This window comes from Hemicordylus capensis, chromosome 1 (assembly GCF_027244095.1).
Source record: "Hemicordylus capensis ecotype Gifberg chromosome 1, rHemCap1.1.pri, whole genome shotgun sequence".
NCBI classification, from domain to species: domain Eukaryota; kingdom Metazoa; phylum Chordata; class Lepidosauria; order Squamata; family Cordylidae; genus Hemicordylus; species Hemicordylus capensis.
Window position 1 is genome coordinate 212006080 of NC_069657.1, and position 22340 is coordinate 212028419.

The 22340-nt window shown below is 43.8% G+C and overlaps 1 protein-coding gene across 4 annotated transcripts in view; it reads left to right on the plus strand.

The window, feature by feature from the left end:
• The first annotated feature begins 20606 nt into the window (after positions 1 to 20606).
• The window catches only part of MYO1B (myosin IB), a 170127-nt gene continuing 168393 nt past the window's right edge, over positions 20607 to 22340 (plus strand). For 3 of the 4 annotated variants that reach the window (XM_053273726.1, XM_053273756.1, XM_053273763.1), the window contains exon 1: positions 20607 to 20843. The gene's annotated coding sequence lies outside the window, so the exon portion shown is untranslated. Of the gene's footprint in view, positions 20844 to 21093; positions 21405 to 22340 lie in introns of those variants that run through there. The other variant, XM_053273736.1, reaches the window with a different exon arrangement.

Consider the following 22340-nt stretch of genomic DNA (forward strand, 5'->3'; position numbering starts at 1 on the left):
TAACTTAAGGAGTCTACTTAGCTGTCCCAGCATGGGAAAGGCACAAGGCTAGTTCCTTTACAATTTGGTTCTTCTGCAGCTGCTAAATCTGGGGGTAACTGCCACACTGCATAATAAGTTACTGATCCCCAATATGCTAACAAACAGAGAGCTCACAATGTTGTGAGGCTCCTGAGCATGTCACAAGTGGGACCCATACGCCTGCAGTCTCAAACATAAGCAGAGAGGCTTCTGGGAGCTGGCAGAAAAGCAGTGCTAGCAACAGTTCCTCCTCTCTAGATTTAGAACAGTCAAACATATTTTTTCACACCACACAATGCAATGTGGTAGTGCTCTTAGATTGGGGGGGGAAATAGATGACAGGCCAATCAACAGCTATTAGGCATGAAAGTTAAATGGAATCTCTGTGTATAGAGGCAGTATATTTCTGAATACCAGATTGGCAGGGACATAAAAACAAAAACAAAAACTAATGGCCATCCCATTCATAAATGCCTAGAGGCATCTAGCGAGCTACAGCTGGAAACAGGATTTTGGACTATATGGACCCTGGCCTGATCTAAAAAGTTAATTCTTATGTGAGAAAAGTACCAATCCTTTTATATGTGACAGGAACCCTCATTAAAGGTTCCAAAATTGTAATCACCATTGAAGGAAATGTACTGTACCATGAATCCTAGGCACTATCCAATTTGTCCCCACAGTGGTCACTCAAAAGCATACATACATCGTTTGCAGCGATGCTGTCATAACTATCGGTACTGTTGAGCTTTTCCAGGCAATAGTTTCAAGTGTTAGGAAAACCGTTTTGACCATGGATGATGGTGGGACAGAAAACATGGAAAACAAATCAACCCTTCTGTATAAAACTGCTTCCAAATTTCTAAAAAAAAAAGACAAAACCAACAATCCTATTTGTTGGAACACAACAAGGCATCAGTTTACATTACAGTAAGTTACATTGAACTTAGAATTTATTTTTGAGTAAACATGAATAATTTCATGGTTGCAAGGCTTCAATTTAGTCTTTATTATGGTCTTTGACCAATAACACAACATCTAAAACAATATAAAATTTTAAACATAGCCATATTAATAACATAACTGTACATTGGATCTAACCATTAGCGAGCAGCGTGTGACAGATTCATATTGCAGAACAACAGAATGTTGCAGCTGTTTGTGTGATAGACAAATTCATATCTATTAGCAAATATTTGATGTAGAATTCGTCCGATCGACCTGGCAGATTATGTAAAAGAGGGTCAATTAGTCTTCGCCTAAGATCTATATAAAAGATACACTGCAGGACCACATGTGCAACTGAATCAATCTCATCAGAGTTATAGGGGCAATATTGCTGCTCAACTGGAATTCTATTGTATCTACCAGCCAAAAATTCTGAAGCGAGGGGCATTCATACGGGCCCTTGAAAAGGCCCATCTATGTTTAGGGAAAGTAAGGAGAAATAGATAATCTGTTGGGCGAGTTCTCATCCCACCATTGAGCAGGTGGAATGACCTAGATGTTCTCGACAGGTCTTTCTGAAACTCAATATCCCAGATCCTCCATTTAATAAGTTCTTTGGCTCTGTCCAAACCCACAGAGAGGATTGCCTCAGATGAAAGACCGTAGGTACAGAGTTTCCTGACACAGTTCTCCCACCAGCTCAAGCAGTGCCTATCCAGTAGCAACAAGGGAAAGAGACCAGAGGACAATAAGTTGATTCTTGCCCAGTTTATTAGTATTAGATACCAAGCTCTGGCTTCTATTGAGATAACAGCCGATTCCAGTCTCAGAGTGGCATTAGAGATACATTTGGGGGTCAGATATAATGCTCTTAAGAATCTTGCTTGGACCCGCAGGGATTCCAGGAGGGAATAGTTAGCATAGGGTCCCAGCTGTGCCCCATATAACATTTGATCCATTGACTTTGCCTTGAATAAGTTGATGGCGGCTAGAATGAACATCCCTCCTTGCCACCTGTGGAAGCTGAGAATTGCTGGCACACTTCTCGGTGCATGAGCAGCAGCATAACTGATTTGGGCAGTCTTCATCCCAGATTCCTGAAATACGACCCCCAAATACTTAAAACATTTAACCTGCTCAATGTTGTGATTGTCAATCCTCCATTTATATTTTTTCCTCCTGTTGGAGAAGGCCAAGATTTTGGTTTTCTGATAATTAATATACAGTTGCTCTTCCTTGCAATAGAGAGCTAAGGCCTTAAGAGTTCTTTTCAGTCCCATGTGTGAGTGGGATAAAAAGACCGCATCATCTGTATATAAAAGTACAAGAAGCCGTCTATCTGCCAGCTTTGGGGTGTGTATATCTAAGCCTTGCAGGCACTTGATTAAAGAATTTACATAGATATTGAACAATGAAGGGGGCCAAAATGCACCTCTGCTTGATCCCACTAGATGTCCTAATAGGCCTAGATAAGGGGCCCTGCCAGTTGCATCTCACTCTAAGGCTTGTATTGTCATACAATTTGATCATCATCAGCAAGAGCCTCTTATCAACTGAGGTGCTACAGAGCCTAGACCATAGGTGTACTCTAGAAATTAAATCGGACGCTGCCTTAAGGTCTATGAATGTGGCAAATAAGGTAGCTTTGGGGGATCTTGTTTATTTCTCAACTAGATGTTGTACGACCAGACAGTTGTCAGTCATAGAACACCCTGGTCTAAAACCTGCCTGCTCATCTTCCCAGAATTGCTCCTGCTACAACCAGTCCATGAGTTTCTGATTTAATAGTCTAGCATACATTTTGCTAATAATATTAAGTAGGCTTATGGGTCTGTAATTAGATGGACCATTTCTATTACCCTTTTAAAAGATAGGTACCACAATTGCCAGACCCCAGTCTTCTGGAATATGGACTGAGTTGTTTATATGGGTAAATAAGGCTGCCAACACCAGTGCCCACCACTCGGGATTAGCCTTGATCATCTCAGGTTGCAAGGCTGCAATCTGTTGCACCCTTAATTGGGAATAAATTCCACTGGAAAAATTAGACTGACTTCTAATTACTCGTGAAGCTGCACGAGTAATTAAGCTATGGCATACATATACAATGCAAATGAAATTTAAGCATGGCCTATGAAGCCTGGATTCTTACTTAATCCAAGAGGAGTAAAAAAGGAGTCTTGCTGGATCAGACTAAAAGTCCATCTAGTCCAGCATCCTGCCTGTTTCCTTCAGTGGCCAGCCTGGAAAGCTCACAAGCAGCGCATGAAGGCGGCAGTGGCTTTCCCCTGCTATTGCTCTACTCTTTCAGCAACTGTTGTTCCGTGGCATGCTACTGACTGTGAATTGTGGGTAGCGTTTAGCTATCATGCCTAATTGTCACTGATCAACCTCTCCTCAATGAATTTGCTGAATTCCCTTTTTAAAAGTCACCTAAGCTAGTTGCCATGGCTGACATTCTGTGCAATTTCTCGTGAGGTGGGGGAGTGTTCCCTGTAACAGGAAATCTCAGATGTTGTTGATTACAGCTCTCAGGATCCTCAGCTGCAATGACCTTTGCCTGGGAATGCTGGGAGCTGTAGTCAACAACACCTGTGATTACCTGTTACAGGGAACACTGGTGGAGGTGGGGGTGTTAGCAGTGTGGGAGCCATTGTGTACTCTTTAAAAATCCATCTGCACAATTGCATAGAGCATTCTTGCACAATTGCTGAAATTGTGCAAATGTAGTTGTGTGATGTAAGCCACTAGAAATAATGTCTGCAGACTGAACAAAAGCACTCTTGCGCAATTGTGTGGGCACTTTTTTAAAGAGCACACAGCAGCTCCCACAGGAAGTTGTGCAGAATGTCAGCCTATCACATCCTGCAGCAGTGAATTCCATAAATGAATGATGCATTGTATGAACAAATATTTTATTCTAGTCTGTCCTGAATCTACAGCCAGTTCACTTTACTGGATGCCTCAAAATTCTAGAACTATGGAAGAAGAAGAAAGAAATTCTCCCTATCCACTTTCACTACACCATTCATCATTTTGTAAACCTCTGTCATAGGTTTTCTAAGTTTAAAAAGGCCCAAATGCTTTAACCTCTCCTCTTATGTGGGGTTTCCCAATTCCTTGACCATTTTGGTTGCCCTTTTCTGACCTTTGTCAGCAGCAATTTCTTTCTTTTTAAAAAAGCATTAACTGATGCTGAAGGAAGGGATAAATGTCCTGGACTTGTTCCAGTAAACAAATCATTTAAGCAAAATCCAATCCATTCCAGAAGAGCACACATCCATCCAGAGGCTAAGGTGGATATGATGTGTATGTCCTCAGAGTTCACACCAAGTAAACTCTGAAAACACAGAGCCGCTCTCTCCTGCAACTGACAACCAGACAATATTCATCTCGCCATCACCCTTTGCGACAGCAAAGCAAATGGCCTTGGATCACTTTCCAGCATTTGGGCCAGCTAGTTAATCAGGTGTAACGTGAAGCTTTGACATGATTTACAGCATGCTGGTAGCTCGTACTGTAACTGCTTTGTACTGCTGTATGTATTGTATAATAGCATTAAGCTGTCCTTGGACAAGACCCCATTGTAAACAAGCTATCTAGCTCAACTGGGATATCCTGTAAAAATATTATAATAAAAACAGACTCTGACATCACTGTAAAGAGCCAGTGTTCTCTCTGTTTATGACTCAAAAAAACCACTCAGCTATTTTCTGCAAAGAACATTAAATGCTCTTAACTCTAATAGTGCTGAATTCATTGTCTTGTGGGTTAATTTCATTTCCAATTGGTCAGATCTTCAGCCTTTCACCCATCCTTGGTTAATTCTTTGGGGGACAATTCCACCAATTAGATCTGAGGGTTCCAGCCTTTTCATCCAGAGGCTGAAATCTCTGGAAAGGCCCTTAAATAACAAATGTTCTGATATTGAGAATCCTACCATGGTGTCTGGCAGCAGCGATATAGGAAGATGCTGAAAGGCATCATCTCATACTGCGCGGGAGATGGCAATGGTAAACCCCTCCGATCAAAGACAACCACAGGGCTCTGTGGATGCTAGGAGTCGAAATCAACTTGACGGCACACTTTACCTTACCATGGTGTCAGCAAAAATAATGGCAAAGAGACCAGCCTGCCATGGGGTAAGAGGGTACAGTGGGAGCAAAGTAGGTCTCTGTTTTAAGGTTTTTAATTTGCCAAGGAAGATTGTTATACTTCCTCAACAGTTCAGTCCTCTAATCGCTACACTGCTCCTTTGAACAACTTGTTAAAATTCGGGTAACCTTCCCTCTCCATTATAACACAGGTCAGTAAAGTAATATCTTTCTTAGGACCAACTAATAGTCACAATGTGTTTTTGAATTACAATGTGGTTTTGAATTACACAGAATTTTTTCACAGACTTGATGATCAAGACAAATATTATAACAGTAGATGTTTCTAAGTGAAGACATAGTGTTAAGTCTATGTTGGCAGGCTGGTTCAATCTTAAGATGATAGCAGAGGAAGATTTTACATACATTTTAAAACCAATCAAGTTATTAAGAGATACCCTTGCACTAGAATGGTAGCAAGAGCTAACACATAGGAACATAGTTGTGGAAGTTTAATTTTTCACCTTAAATATTGTTATATGTGCAAGTAATTTTAGTAACATTATTACATGTCAAATCCTTTTCTACCCCAAACCACATCTTGCGTCTCAACCATGCCACTCTGAATGACTGCCTAACCATTGTCTCTGACTGAATTGGCCAAATTGGACAAGGAATTGGCTCCTGAAAAGAGGTCTGTTCTGTTCTAAAAGATGGTGTTGGAAGAAAGGGTCACAAAATAAAAACACATGTTTGTTAAAGGCCAGATCAGATCTGATTTATTGAACAAGTCACACAGAAGCCAACTACGAGATGTCTTTTGCACATTAATGGGACTAGCAAGCAACCAAATCCTAAGCATATTTTGTTACCTGCAAAGTCACACAAAGTAACAGCAACTGGGGCAAGTACTTTCCACTATTCTCCCTGTCACTTCCTTCCAGTCTAACAGATTATTGCTAAATAGACTTATAGGTTTTTGCCAATGCATTTAGGTCTACATGTGACCTGAATGCATTTAGGATAGACTGTAGCTGAGTTCCTTCCCATTCTGCTCCATCTTGTCATGTCCCATCTCTGCCCCTTCTGTACCTCATAACAACTTGGCATGACAATTCACTGATGAATCTCCCTGTAGTGGTTTTCCCCCAGCATAAGTGTTATCAGTTCAGCCATGCGCCATTAGGATGAAGTCGTAGGCCAGCTTTAAATGCCAACATGTTGCAACACATCACAGCATTGCACCCACATGCTGCTTTTGTATGAAAATCTAAGAAGTGGTTATTTACTGGCACACAGTCTTTAAGCTGAACATATTTAACTATAAGAACATAAGAACAGCCCTGCTGAATCAGGCCCAAGGCCCATCTAGTCCAGCTTCCTGTTTCATACAGTGGCCCACCAGATGCCTCTGGGGAGCCCACAGGCAAGAGGTATGTGCATGCCCTCTCTCCTGCTGTTGCTCCCCTGCAACTGGTATTGAGAGGTATCGTGGAGGTGACCCACAGCCACCAGACTAATAGCCATTGATAGACCTGTCCTCCATGAATTTGTCCCTTTTAAATAGGGATGTGCATGCCTCCGAACCGGTCCGGATGGGCACGGGGTGTGTGTGTTGTAGCTTTAAGGGTGTGGGGGGGTAGTACTTACCCCCCCCACCGCCGCTCTTCCCCCTCCGGCGCTGTGGTTTTTAAAAAAGTTTCTGGGGTGGCAGTGTTCCTCCCTGCCGTCCCTGGCCCCGTAATAAGCCTTCCAGTGCTCAAGTACGCTACACGCATGCGCCTGTTCCGGCGCGCGTGCGCACTCGTCACCGCCACGCGTGCTCCGTACACGTCACACGTTGATGTGTGACGTGTACCGAGCACGTGCGTGGCGGCGGTGAGTGCGCACGCGCGCCGGAACGGGCGCATGTGTGTAGCGTACTTGAGCACTGGAAGGCTAACGACGGGGCCAGGGGCGGCAGGGAGGAACGCTGCCACCCCAGAAACTTAAAAAAAACACCACAGCGCCGGAGGGGGAAGAGCGGCGGTGGGGGGGTAAGTACTACCCCCCCCACCCTTAAAGCTACAACCCCCCTCCATGCCAAGCCGCTGGACCGGCTCGGAACCGGACCGGTTCGGAGGCCTCCAGCATGGCCTCCGAACCGGTTCGGGCACACTCCTACTTTTAAAGCCATCTAAGCTGGTGGCCATCACCACATCCCATGGCAAATAATTCCATAGATCAATTATGCACTGTGTGAAAAATTACTTTATCTTGTCGGTCCTACATTTCTCGACCTTCAGTTTCATGGGATGACCCCTGGTTCTAGTGTTGTGTGTGAGAGAGAATTATCCAGGCATAATTTGATACACCTCCCCTTAGTCACCTCTTTTCCAAGGTAAAGAGCCCCAGATGCTGTAGCCTAACCTCATAAGGAAGGTGCTCCAGGCCCCTGATCATCTTGGTTGCCCTCTTCTGAACCTTTAAGTTCTGCAATATCTTTTTTAAGATATGGTGACCAAAGCTGTATGCAGTACTCCAGATGTGGCTGCACCATAGATTTGTATAAGGGCATGATAATATTAACATTTTTATGTTCAATCCCCTTCCTAATGACTCCTGGCATGCAATTAGCCTTTTTCACAGCTGCCGCACATTGAGTCGACACTTTCAACGACCTGTCCACCACAACCCCAAGATCTCTCTCCTGGTCAGTCACCGACAGCTCTGATCCCATCAGGATATATGTGAAGTTGAGGTTCTTTGCTCCAATATGCATCACTTTACACTTGCTTACACTGAACCACATTTGCCATTTTGTCACCTACTCCCCCAGTTTGGAGAGATGTCAATAACTACTGTGTCAATGATGCACTAACATTTCAATAGTATTGGGTTTCAGGGTGTGTAAGGAGGGAAATGTTGGAATGCCATTGGGACTAATATTGGCAGAGCACCTTGTGCAAAGTTTTCAGAAGGCATATTGTGTTTACCTGAATCCAGGACAAGTTTTTCCCCAAGTTTTTTGATGCTAGAAATTGGAGGGGCAACTTAAATTCAGAGTCCTCTTCCTTTTGGGTAAAGACTGGTACAACCTGTATTTGAACTGTTGCATTTAAGGGAGTCATCTTAAATTTAGAGTCATCTTCTGTTCGGGTAAATATGGTAGCTCAACTACATCTCCAGCTTTCATTTTTGAAACAATAAGAATGGAGTCCTGACAGGAGCTAGAAAGCTTAGTCTAGTCTGCATGTCAAGATTAGTCCAGAAGCAGCCGGCCTTGGTTGGCAGATTTTGGGAATACAAATAAAAGGCAGCAAATGGTTCATTATTTAGTTATTCATAATGAAAGCCATAAACCAGTTTCCCCCACTTAGGGCCAATTAACTTTCTTCTCTACTTCCTTTTTAAAAAGTAGTATACCAGAGCAGTCACACATATTACTGGGTATTCATTTAATTAGGTACTGATATAAAATATTAATTTCTGTCATAATTTTACTAATTAAAATGTTTACAGAATTAGGCCATAGTTTTTCATAGTCATTGAACCATCCTGGCTTTTTATCTTTTAATGAAAGCCAGGTTTTTGATGGTTAAAAGCACTTTTCATTGCAGGATCATAGCTATAAAGACTCCTTTACCTCCTGCAGGAAGTTTAACCTCCTAAAGGAAGTTCCAGAAAGTGTACCAGATTAGACATCTAAAACTAAATCAGAAGATGTTGGATATGGAAGAATCTGGCACAAGTGAAGTGCTGGAAGAAGATCCCATATAGGATTTTCCCCCTTGTTAGGTTTTAAGAATAATATCAGGGCTGCTGAATTTAACAAACAGCTAAAGCTTTGATGCTCTTCCCCAAAGTAGTTTAGCACCTCATCTGTTTGAAATAAAACGCTTATTGCAAGGTAGTGAAATCTTGGCAGGATTGTCATTTTGGAATCATAGTTCCTTGTAGACCATGACGATGAAAAAAATATTGACCACCAACGGATTGTTTCCGATGTAGTTGTAATAGCAGCAATGATGGTGGGGACAAAAATTACTGCTTGCTTAGGCCTTCCTTCCTTCCTTCCTTCATGCTGGCTCTTTGATTGCTATGTTATGATGGTAAAAATTCAGGTTAACTGGCTTCCCTGCTTACAGTTCACTATGGATTTAAGAAGAGGTAAATTGAAACATCATTTTGAATGAGTTATGAGTTTAACCTTCTTATTACAAAAAGTAGTTTTAATAAAGGTCATTTTGCATAGCTTTTATTAAATAGCTGGGGTTTGTGTTTCATCTTCTGTAATGCAGTTATTGCATGTGCCTGATTATTCATGAAAAATAATGTGTGAATAGTTTATATAGGAAAATTGCTTTCCTCTGAATGCTTGAACTCCACAGCTGGAGTCTGGAGAGCCACAGCATATGGATTCACAGAGAAGTTAACCCTGTGTAGAATATATCCATACAAGTGTTCCATATGGTTCTGTGGCTTCGTATGATTCCTAAGAATGACTGGAATGATTTCATTACTGGGAAAATAACGTGGTGATTCTCTGATTAGCAGGGGGAGAGCAACTGGCCCTATCCACCCCCAGCACAGTATTTCCAGTGACTGTTGCTGGTGTCTATCTTATGTTTCTTTTTAGTTTGTGAGCCCTTTGGGGACAGGGAACCATCTTATTTTTTTATTATTTCTCTGTGTAAATTGCCCTGAGCCATTTTTGGAACAGCAGTATAGAAATCAAATAAATAAATAAATAAATGGGCCATTTACATGGCTGGATGGGTAGGTGGGGGTGGGGAAGGCTTGTTCAACTCGCTTTCCACTCAGACCAGCTGTAGTGGATTGAACCCAGCCTTTGTCTCAGAGCAAACCCAAGTGAGGGGAAGAAAAATGCTGAATCATCCCCATGCTTTCTGAACAAAGGCTGCTCCCCCAAACTTTCCTGTACTTAGTAGCTTATTCACTGCCACCACCACCCAAATATGAACATAGTTTAACCTCCCCCCGCCACTGGACTTGGGTGGAAACTCCAGGGAAAACTCTCCTTCCTTTACTATTGGAAAAGTACAAAAACCTTCCACATGCAAGCTTACACGTGGTGAAAAAACTTGGTAGCTGAACGATCAAATTAAGGCATGTTTGCACCAGCGATAAACCCCTTTCCAGCCCCACTTTCCCGAGTTAAAAATCCACTCAAAGAGGCTGGTTAAAACTGCAAAGAACAACAACAACAAAACTTTATTCAAAATACTACAGACTGTTTCCGTCTGAAGCTTTCTCAGCTAAACTTCCAGAAGCCAAGAGCCCTGGCTTCCTTCCCCCTTGAACTCACCCCAAACTCCAGGAGAGAATTCACTCCCCTGCAGTCCTATCTTCCAAGAACAGCAGTCCTCCTTTCTGCAGCCATTTCCCTGGCCACATGTCCGGCTGCAAGACCAGCCTAGCTTCAACCGAACAAAGAAACCCCTCTCTTCCTGTCTCATGGCCCTCTAGCTTCTACACACTTGATGCTGATTGCCTGGATGTCACCAGCTTGTCAGTCAGGACAGGGTTCCCTTCCAGTTCACTCTTTAGGGTAAAAAAGAGGCTGTTACTGGGTGATCGTTTTGTCAGCACTTTAATGATGCTAGGAGCGTGGACTGCACTCCCACATGATACATGCTGTGCGGTGCAGTGAGGAGCTCCGGAGGCTGGAATGACACATCATGGCCTCCAGATATCCCACAAAGCACCACACAACATGCACGGTGTACTGGAGGATTCCCCAAGGAGATGGGTGAGGCGTCCGTCTCTGTGTCTGCTGGGGCTTACTGACTTACTGCTGCTGTTGGTCAGGAAAATAAATCCCTTCATTTTCAGCTTGGCTTGGAACCTTGTCTTTCTGGCCTTCTAGCTGTTGTTCTAGCAGTCATCTGAAGCTATTTGTTTTTCAGCTTGCCCTCCCATGCCTGCTGCTGTGTGGATTAATCTGTGGAGATGAACAATTTTACCTTTCTGCAGGGAGGATATGACAATATGATCTACTGTGTTCATAATTATATGATTTCAAACTAAGTGAATGGGTCGATCGATCTACTCTTTCAAGCAGATTAGTTGTGTAAATTAATGGACTTTTTTTTTTTTTTTGGCAGATGTGAAGTGATCCTAGTGATTTCAGTGCTGTCGCTCAATTTCAAATGGAAGTAATAAAAGCTAATAAGTGCTTTCAGTTTATAACTAACAAGGCTTATTTTTCTCTCTCTTCTCCCCCCATCCCCATGTGATTTCTTCTGGTGAAGCCCCATCAGACAATTATTCAGAGCACTGGGCATAGGCAGCCAGGGACAAGGTGTTTGGACCGTTTGAACTTGGTGGCCCCCCACTACATCCAGAGCCAACTGTCTAGATTTGTTACCTCCTATTAGGGTTATGCTTTGAGAAGCACCAGAAAAATACTCAGAGGACTGTGAATAGTCCTTCAGTGTAGCAAATAGGGGTTTACTGAAGACTTGGAAAATCCAGTTATTGTGGCATCACCAGACCTATTGGTGAGTCAACAACAACAAATATTGATAAACTGCTTTTCAACAAAAGTTTCCAAAGCGGTTTACATGGAGAAATAATAAACAAATAAGATGGCTCTCTGTCCCCAAAGGGCTCTCAGTCTAAAAAGAAACATAAGATTGACACCAGCAACAGTCACTGGAGGTACTGTGCTGGGGGTGGATAGGGCCAGTTACTCTCCCCCTGCTCAATAAAGAGAATCACCATGTTAAAAGGGGGCCTCTTTGCCCAGTTAGCAGGGGTGTCAGTCCAGTTCCATGCCAAATCCAATCAAAACCAAATTTCCCTGTCAAAATGACATGCTTTGAAAGCTGCCTAGCATAGCAGTGAAAAAAGAACATTCTTGCCCTTGTTGCACGGCTCTAATTTTATGTAATTTTACTTAAAGAGGGAGTCCAAAAAGCATTGTGTGGGTGGGAGGGGGAAATCTCTGCTCAGCAGAGGCCAAGCAGTTGCTAGGGTAAGATCTTGTAGTTTTGAAGCTTAGAAATTTTCCTCCTTTCTATTTGTTACTGTGTATTACAGACTTGAAGAGAGCCACTCATCTCCTTGGTTGGAGTGAGTAAGAGTTCCTTTAAACTTAAGCAAGAAGCCTGAAAACAAGGTTTATTGGAACCAAAGTTTACTAGGGCTTAGTCTCCAAACTATTTTCAGTTTCAACTGCTCAGTTTTGGAACTGGAGAATGATAAAATAAGAGAGTGCCTCCGAGAACATGCTGAGTACTTTGCATTACTGAGGGATATTAACTGAGTAACCCATACAGTACCTGCACATGGGCTTCCATACTGGTGGGCCATCAATTAGGGATGTGCATGAATCGATTTTTTTTCCTATTCAATTTGTACCCAGACTGAATCACCTCCGATTTGTTTTGGGTCCGAATTCTGGCCAGCTAGCACAGGGGTGATTTGCTTTGTCCACAAATCTCCCCAAACAGGTAGATTTGGATACAACCGTTTTCTACCCATATCGATTCGCACAAACAGCAGGTGCAGGCAGTGATTCTCTCACCAGCAGGAAGGGGATTTAAAAAAAACCCTCTTTTCTTTTCCTCAATCAGGAAAGCAGGAACAAAAAGTAGAACTTTTAATTGTAAACTGCCCTGAGCCATTTTGGAAAGGTGGTATAAAAATCGAATGAATGAATGAATGAATGAATGAATAAAACTCCAAGAAGCAGGCAGGCAGGCAAGGCAAAGCAAAGCTCCTCTGGCGCTCTCTTGCTCTCTCTTCTCCCACAAGGCAGAAAGGCAGAATGGTGGCTGCCTACCTACTTAAGTACATTTGAAAATCCCTCCTTCAAACTCCCCACACCCTTCTCCCTTCTTTGACCCTTCCCCTAGCCAATGCGGGATCAGTCACCCCTGGCAACACAAGATTTGAATGGAAATAAGCCAATCTGGAACCGGGGAGGGGGGATCGCCAGCCAATCGTTGCACACTGTAAGTCACCAATCTGAAGCTTGGGAGGGCGGGATTTTCAAAAAAATTCCCTGACACAATATGGACAGCAAGAGAGATTGCCACAAAATGGAGATCTGAATGTATAAATAATTTCAGGTTCGAAATCTGGGTGATTTGTTCTGGACCCAAATCTGGCCAGCTTGCGGGGCAATTTGTTTTGTCCACAAATCACCCCAAACAGGTAGATTTGGGTACAAATCATTTTGTATCTGAAATCAATTCACACATCCCTACTATCAACTCCACTCTTTTTTATAGCTTAAATATTGCAAGACCACTCAGATTTTTCTGCTGCACATTCATACAAGTGGGTGGGCCCAATGGTTATTTTTTTCTATAGCTTATTGCTTCCAGTGAACCACACACGTGAATATCACTTAAAGAGAAAAATAAAATGTATAAGTTTCTACTGTACAATCTAGTCCTGGACAATATTCTGCCACTCACATCCCTATACTTTTGCTCAATAATACTTAGTATTTGTATAGCACTTTCAAGTGTTTCACATGTATTTTTTTAGCTGCAGTCTTTACAACAAACCTGCATGGGAAGTAAGTATTACCCCCTTATTGCAACTGGGGAGCAGAGGCTGAGAGGGAGTGGCTTGCAAAAGGCCACTTAGTGAGATCATGGCTGCAGTGAGAGTCAAAGCAGGAAAGTCTTGATTCACAACTCAGTCTGATCTCACAATCTCACTCCAAATACCTACACTGCCACAAGATAGATAGATAGATAGATAGATAGATAGATAGATAGATAGATAAAACTAAAAGTGGACGGGAAAGTATGTATTACCTCCCCTAGTCTTCCCAACCTGTGTTTGCTTTGGAACATGCTATTAGTGTCCTGATCCTATTCACTTGCCAAGGAATGCCTGACGAAGAAGGGGTTCTCATGACCTGCCCAACGCCTCCCGACCAGAAATTAGGAGATTCATGAGGGGTGTGCTCCTGATTTCCAGTTGTAAGAACCCAGAAATCTTGCAAAGGGATAATTAGTCTGGGATTTGATCTATGGTTGCTAATCCCAGTTACATGCTGGTTTGGCACAGGGTCAACCCAACATTGCTGAAATGTCCTTATAACTGAAAATTGGGAACATGCATGCAGCACGAATCCCACCAACTCCCATTTCCCCATCATAGCGGCAATTGTGAGAACCAGGCCAGAGTCATGTGACCTGAAATGCCTCCAGGTTACACAAAAGCACTTCTGGATTTTTTGTTTATAGAAAACCAAAATCAGAGGAATTAGATATGTCAGTTCTGTACGAGTCTGCTGGGCAAAGAGTTCCCAGCAGACATTTCTGTTCAGGCCGGCCTTCTCCTGATAATTAAATATAGTCAGACAGTATTTTCCTGTTGGTAATGGCCGCTTGCTTGAGACATAAAGTGTTTTTTCTTTGTTTCAATTCATTAGCTTAAACTGAAGAGGGTTGTCATTTTGCTTGCTAGCCACTTGCCCTATCCATCCTGCCCTGTCTGGCAAGACTATAAAAAGCAAGGAGTCATCTTGAACCCTCTTCCCTTCCCAGAATTTCTGCCAGTGGGAAGTTGCTCAGTTCCCACTCCTGAGTCATCCAGTGGGTATGCAATTGTTTAGCAGTTTTCGTTTTTTGATTTTACAAGCTAGAGGTCACCTGGAGCTGTGAAACAATGGTAAAAGTGTGTTACCTTTCTTCAGAAATGGCTCCAAAAGAACCAGATCAATTTTTAAGAAAAAACAAAATAGAAATGAAGGATTAATACAGCACAGAACCAAGTTTGAAAATTTCACTTTAGGTGCCTCATACAGTGTACTTGCCAAGTACCACTAGATCTCGGTGATCAAGGAAAGCATTTCATTGGGCAGGTTCACATAATCGGCACCAAGTTCCAGGGAGTGCATGCTCTTGGTGGACGTAACATGCGAACCCGCCAAAGTCCAGTTCCTGAGCCTTCTGCCCAACATTTTCCATCTGTTGATTAAAATATTGATTACAAATGAGCAGATGTTGGGTGAATGTCTGGCAGAAGGCTTGGGAACTAGACTTTGGCAAGTTTGCACAGCATGCCTGCTTGGAGCATGCTGGTTCTTGGGAACCAGACTTCACACCGATCATGTGAACCCATCCAATATGGTGGCTTCACCCAGGTACACCTATATTGTGGTAAACTTCAAGGTGTTCTCTGAAAAAAGGCTTAGAGGGTTGAGCCCTCTAACAAATCTGAAATTTGTAGATTTGTGTACTGAATATGCACAATTTTCATTCCAATATCTCAGGTCTAAAGACTGATATTGTACTACAACGCTTTTGCATATTTTCCTGCTCCCCTTCAAAATGGGGAGAATCTTTTTTGGGCATACATAAGTTCTGATATAAGGTTACCAGCGTTCTCTCTATTTTTTTCCATCTGTGTGTAGAATTAGATTTGTTCTGGGTGGCAGAATCAAGGCAGTGTGTGCACACATACATTCAGGGTGGGCCTTCCTGATTCAACTTGAGCGGGATCTAAAATTAACAGAGCTGACATTAAAAAATGTGTAAGTGCATGCACACACCTTAGAGGGAACGCTGGTGGTCACATGTATAGATGATGCAACAGTGGTTATACTGTATGCATGATTATGGTGATCCGCATAAGCCTATGCTTCACTATATGTATGAAACGTCTGGACTGATGTTTGTGAGAACAGGATCTAAAGGTTTAATAATTGGGTTTCCCTCTTTGCCTCTGCAGCTGTTTCAGGTAAAACAGCTGGTACTTTTGAAATAGGACAAGATCTGAGTTACCTTCTTGAGTTTCCCCCTTTTGGCTCTACAGCTGTTTCAGACAAAACAAACATACATTTTAAAAATTCTCTTTAAATAAACTCCATTCTGCAGTTTTAGTTGGTGTTGTTATCTGGGCAGTCTCATTCTGTGCATTTTTACTTTCCCACTACAGTCACTGGATGGTGCCACCCACTGAGGTAATCAGGTTTGGACTAGCAGTAATCGGCATGGGACTGACAACTTCCATGTGGTCTGAAGGTTCAAATACTCTGATTAATTGTTCCGGATGCTCACAACACCTGCCACCTGGGAGCACCCTAAGGCTGCAATACTACCTGTACATGCAGCCTGATGCCATGCATGCTGACTCAGAACCAAGTTCAATGGGTTCACTGAACACAACTGAGTTCAAGGGGACTTGCTCCCTGGTAAGTCTGTGTCGGACTGCAACCTTATATGAAAACATGTTCCACGGAATAGTGGGATTTGCTTCCAAGTGAACATGCATAGTGTTGGGCTGTCAGTCCATCAATCCTAGCTTTTGGAGACCGCAGTTGTATGGATGGCAGTATGAGGATAGTGTCAGCTCACTGTTGCAAAGTTTGCAGTGGAATTAACAGAAAGAGGGCACAGATGTTTTATTTTAATAACTAGCTTTACCCGCGCAGAGCATCTACGTGCCAGTACTTGATTGCTCTCCTTGCCCCCCGCCACAGCCCCTACTGTATTGCTCAGTGTCATAAATTTCTTTCTTTATAAACACAGTTTTCAATCTCTTGATTTGCTGATGCAATAGTTAGTGAGTCAAATGATCTTACTTGGAGAGACCTACGTAAAGTTGACTGTGACTAAAAACTGGAGGAAGATTTCCTCAAACCACCCATGGGGTGTTGCAGCCTGTCCTTTCAGTTAACTCCTGACATGACCCAGCATTGCTCCCTGTCCTTAAACTTTCAGACAGTCTGAAGACTTTCTTTTTCTCTCTCCCCCTTCTCTCTCTCTCCCCTCCCCTCCCTTGTTTATTTCTCTCTCTCTTCTCCTCTGCCCCTCTTTCTTCCCCTCCCTTTTCTCGCTTCCCCTCTTTCTTCCCCACCCGTTCCCTCTTCCCCTTTCTTCTGTTCTCCTCTCTCTCTCCTCCCTTTTCTTTCTCTTACGCTTTCTTCCCCTCGCTTTATCTCTCCCTCTTCTTCTCCCTTTCTTTCTCTTCCCCTCCCTTCTTTTTCTCTATCTCTCCCCTCCCCTCCCTTTCTTTCTTCACCTTTTTCTTCCTCTCCCTTCTCTCTCTGCCCCTTTCTTCCTCCCCTCCCCTCTTCTTTTCTCCCCCCCCTTTCTTCTCTCTTTCTTTCCCTTTCTTTCTTCCTCTCCTTCTTTCCTTCCTTCCTTCCTTCCTTTTCCCTTTTCCCCTCCTTTCTCTTTCTTTCTCCAGAGGCAAAGTGGCTCCGGTGGTCACTTCGCAAGCCCCTATGCACAGGGACTATCCCGCTAGGAAGGGTGTTGCTTTGTTTAGAAATGCTGCAATTGCAAAGGCCCCCTCTGAGTGCAGCCCCAGTAATCGCGGTGGGGCAGGCGCTGTTCTCTCTCCCTTAAGTGTGAAGGGAGGATCGTGTGTATTTGTTTTGGGGCCTTGCTGCCACCACCGGCCAGTCTGAGGGAGAGACAAAAATGTCCTGAACAGATGCGTACCACTCTGTAGTCGCCCTAGCCATTCTGTCATGTGCCAGCAAGCCGAGGTTGGGGAAGCAAAGGTGCATTCTCTTCTCTTCCCTCCTGCGGCTCCACACATGCTGCTGCTGGCCTGCGTTTTCATTGGTTGTGGCTACACTGGTACCAATTGGCCAAGCTGCCACAGCAGGCAGGTTTTTAAATTACTGTGAGGGAGGGACTTGCCACATACCAACTAAGCCTTTTATATATAGATTAATGCTTACAGTGGTGTTGTGAGCTGAATACTGTATCTTATAGCACTTGCTGTAAATGCAAAAATGTCCAGTTCAAGGCCACTGATGAACTGAACTGGTACAATCACAGAAGTGGCTGTCGTGATATAGTGTGGAAGGAGGCTGTGTGTTTATAGGAAGGTGAACAACTGAATTGTATTTTTTCTTCTTCATTGAGGGTGTGTACAGTGGTCGTTGACAATTTTAAAAAAGTAACCACTCACTGCTCCCTACACATTATTTTGATCTTGCTCAATCTGGAACTAACTTGCTCAGTGTTAGAGGCACATGCCCCCCCCCAAGTTAATTATCTGCTCGATTAACTGAGTAACATCCTGAAATACCATGCACACAATCCCACCAATTGGATAAGAATCACCCCTTCATAGATACACTTGCATTGAAAAAGCAGTAAGACTCCTCCTAAAATGTGCAAAATTACATCCCTTGAGCAAAACATTTCCAAACAAGTGGGTAAGTGGGTACTTCTCCCACATAATGCTATCTAAGCATTTAAGTTATTTTAACTAAGACATGAATGATGGAATAGATATTTATAGTTTCATAATGATATTTTAAGATTTTTTTAAATTAATCCTTACCTTTTTTTAAAAAATAGTCAAAGTGGGTGGGAGTGAAGCTATTAACACACACCTCTCTTAAGTCACACTCCCTTTGTCTCACCCCCATTCCCATAATTATATATAAGGTTTACTCACCTCTTTAAATCAATGGGCTTAGGTACACCTAAGTGCATATGATCATGTTGTTGCCCCTAGCTAGGCATACATTGGATTGCAACATTAATGAAGAAACGGAAGCTTTATGCTTTGAAAAGCTGCATAGCAGGCAGGAATCAACTGGCAACATTCTGACTAAAATGTAATCTTCTTGTCACAAAAGCTTCACCACTCGATTTCTGCCTCTTACAAAGTTTTCCAAGGCACAGCTATCTTTAAATATAACAGCAACCCTTTAGACTGCTTCAGATTAATATGCAGCCATCAACACCCATTTATTTGTATGCTGCCTTTCCCTAATAAATTACCATTATGTCATATTACTACCAATACTAGGGCTCAACTCTGGGACACACAAGTCACAACATATGAATAGACGAGAACAGAGGCGTATCTAGGGGAAATAGCACCTAGGGCAAGCACTGAAATTGTGCCCCGTGCAAACATCTGACACCCATCTTTCAGAGAACTTTACCATAATATCAGCTCAAAAATACAAGTCAAATTCGTTAATCTTTTAATATTTCAAAAACTATTTAGCAGTGGACGTAGCCAGACCAAAAAATGCTGGGGAACTACAAATTTCAGTCTGCTGGGGCTCATGAAATACCCAATTACTATTTGGAGGTGTACTTGGAAAACTAAACAGAAGTGCTTGTCTAATTCTCTACTATGCATTGTAGCATCACTATTATATAAGTTTTAAAAATAAATGGAGAATTTGACTTTCCCCAGATACTCTGAAAATAATTAAAGGATATGCAGAGTAAACTGTGTCACTGCTTGGAATATATTCTAGTATTTCAGAAAGACAGTTAAAACGAGAGAAAGACAGCAAGAAATTCCCAGTGGGCCTTATTACTAAGGATTTCACACTGATTCAAAGACAAACCTACCATTAATAGCCATATTATTAAGACATCATGTTTAACTCACTTATCACAAGAAGCAAAGTAAGAGCAAATGAATACAATCCTAGGTCATAAGCTTCAGCTCAGTATTCACAAGCCCTGATTCTCTGTACATAGTGCCAAATTGAATATGTGTATAGTGACATATTATATTAAATTAAAAAAATTACCTGTAGCCCCTTTTGGGGGGCTTCCTAAAGGCTGGGGGAGGGGGTCTGCAAAGGTTCCTCCTCCCCCCACTGGCCTCTAGGGACTTGCAGGGACCAATTGAGCATGTGTGGTGGCCATTTTAAAAAATAAATTTTGTTTTTAAAAAATGGCAGCTGAAAACAAAATGGCACCCGCCATGCTCAAATAACCTCTGTGAGGCCTGGCATGCATGGTGGCCATTTTGTTTTTGGTGGCCATTTTGTTTTTAAAAAATTTAATTTTAAAAAATGCGCCCCCTTCAAGTGGTGCCTGGGGCACATGCTCTGCCTGCCTCACCCTAGATAAGCCCCTGGATGAGAGTGCTCTTGAGCAAGGAAAGGAGAGATGGTCTTGTGGTAGCAAGCATGACTTGTCCCCATAGCTAAGCAGGGTCTGCCCTGGTTGCATATGAATGGGAGACTTGATGTGTGAGCACTGCAAGATATTCCCCTCAGGGGATGGAGCTGCTGCTCTGGGAAGAGCAGAAGGTTTCAAGTTCCCTCCCTGGCTTCTCCAAGATAGGGCTGAGAGAGATTCCTGCCTGCAACCTTGGAGAAGCCGCTGCCAGTCTGTGAAGACAATACTGAGCTAGATAGACCAATGGTCTGACTCAGTATATGGCAGCTTCCTATGTAAGTGCATGTTAGAACCAACTAACATCCATGCAGCATAAAGGATTAAAAGAAGAACTTCTGGGTTCACAAAGCCCTGTTTCTTAGGGCATGGCCCCACTGACGCTCCTCATCCTTCCTCTCTCTAGAATTTAAGCGAGTCATAGCTCATCCATCCAGCCCTTCTCTGCCTCAAACCTCTTCACGCTGAAGGAAGTTTCCCTCCACCTAAGGCTTTGTCATGCCTCCCACGTGCCGCTGGGAGGCGCTCGCCTCCGACTGCGACGACCTTGCTGCCGTAACTGAGGTGCGGGATTCAGGCGGACTCTCGCAGCCCCGCCTCGAGCTCCTCGGCCACTCCCTGCTAGGAGGTCGCGGCTCCCGCCCGTCATGCTTTTGCTAGGCGCTCTCAGGCTGAGAGGAGTGGCTGCCGTTGCAGCAGCAGCCGCCGCCTCCGGGGAGCGAGTTTCTTTGCAGAGGAGAGACTGAGTCGAACAAGCTCCAGTCAGAGGGAAGCTTCTGTGGGTGGCAGAGAGTGTGAGTGCCTGTTGGAGTTTGGCGGCGGCGGCGCCAGGAGCTGCCTCTCCCCACTCATTGGGGTCGGAAGCTGCCTGGACCGAGGAGGGTTGCGGCGAGGACTCATTGGAAAGAGAAAGGTATGGAGAGGCTAGATGCGGTCCCGTTGTAACTCTTCGCCCGCTCGCTGCGGGGTGGCTTTTGTTGTGGAGGAGGGGCTCGCGCTTTCCCTCTTCTTCCCCTGGGACGCTGTTGCAGGCGCGCGCTTCCTTCCAGGTGCTCCGGCTCCGGCTTTCCCCCTTGCAAAAAGCGGCGCCCGCGGCGACTTGGAGATGGTGGTGGGCACAAGGAGGTGGGTGGCGGGCCGTCGGGCTTCTGAAGGAGAGAAAAGGTTTGGGGTGGAGGTAGCGCAAGCAGAGAATGGAGCGATGCCGTTCTAGGAGGCTTCTTACTCCTTTTGAGGCAGCTCAGCCCCGCCTCCCCCCCAAAAAAGAGAGAGAGAGAGAAAGATGGATGGTGTGAAGGGATTTGTATGGTTATGGGTATGGGGAACGCACGATTATGGGAATTGGAAAAGAATGGTTTGGGGGCAACTAAGCGTTTGTGTAGATCCACCTTCTTGGCGAAGATTGGACATGGGTAATGTAAGCGTGGAAATGGCTGAAGGATACAGAGGGATATGAAGAATACATGGTGAGAAGGTGGGCTTTGGATAACGAATAGTTTAGGATTAAAGGGGATAGTGCGTGGATAGGGGATGGTGATGAGAGGAGAAGTGAATTGAATGGAGGTGGTGCAGGAGGAGGGAATGGCGGTGGGTGGGATGTTTTGGGGTCTGAGGTTTGGAATATTGGGCAAGAAGGGGAGATGTGGCTGGAGTCCGGAGATGTTGGAATAGGAAAGCAGGCTGCTTGGACTGAGCTGTAGTGATGGGCAAAGAGACAGGGGTCTGTGGGGTGAGCACACTGTGTGTTTATGGGAGCGAGCTGTTATCTTGATCTGCGCTTGGTTAAGATATGGCAGCTGGAAAATAGGTTTAAATGGAATATTACTAGGTCACTACACATCCAGATCTATCCCTCCCCCTCCCCCACCCCCCAGTTTGGTTTTGAAATGAACTCTTGGAAACATGTTGCTGGGACAAAAAACTCTTAAGGGAGAGAAGGAGAAAAGAGTTTCAAGCTGTCTGTGACCTTTGGGCAAAGTTAGATTGGGGGTTTTCCCTATGAAATTTGTCCTTTCGTACCCTTGTTCTCCTTTCTTGCCTGGTCTTTGTTTAGTCTCAAGTACAAAGTGTGTGTTTCTGTCCCTGGTCCTCCCCCCCCCCTTTCTTTTCTTTTCTTTTTTGTGGCGCCTGCAAAGGGATTAAAACCAGATTTTGAGACCATAGATTTCAGGCGGTTGAGCCTTCAAGCCACTAGGGTGTGCATGTAGCTCTTTGTCATTAGGAACCTTTTGTCCCAGATCTGGACATCTGCGCCTTGTTGGGGGTTTGTTCCTTTGTTTAAGAATCTTGAGGGCGCTATTTAGTTGCAACAAGTTCTCTGTTAGTGGCATAGCTGCTGCATGGCAATAGAATCATGCTGCTTCTTCTAGAATTGTCACTGTTCTTATGAACAGAGGCTTGCTGCCTGTAA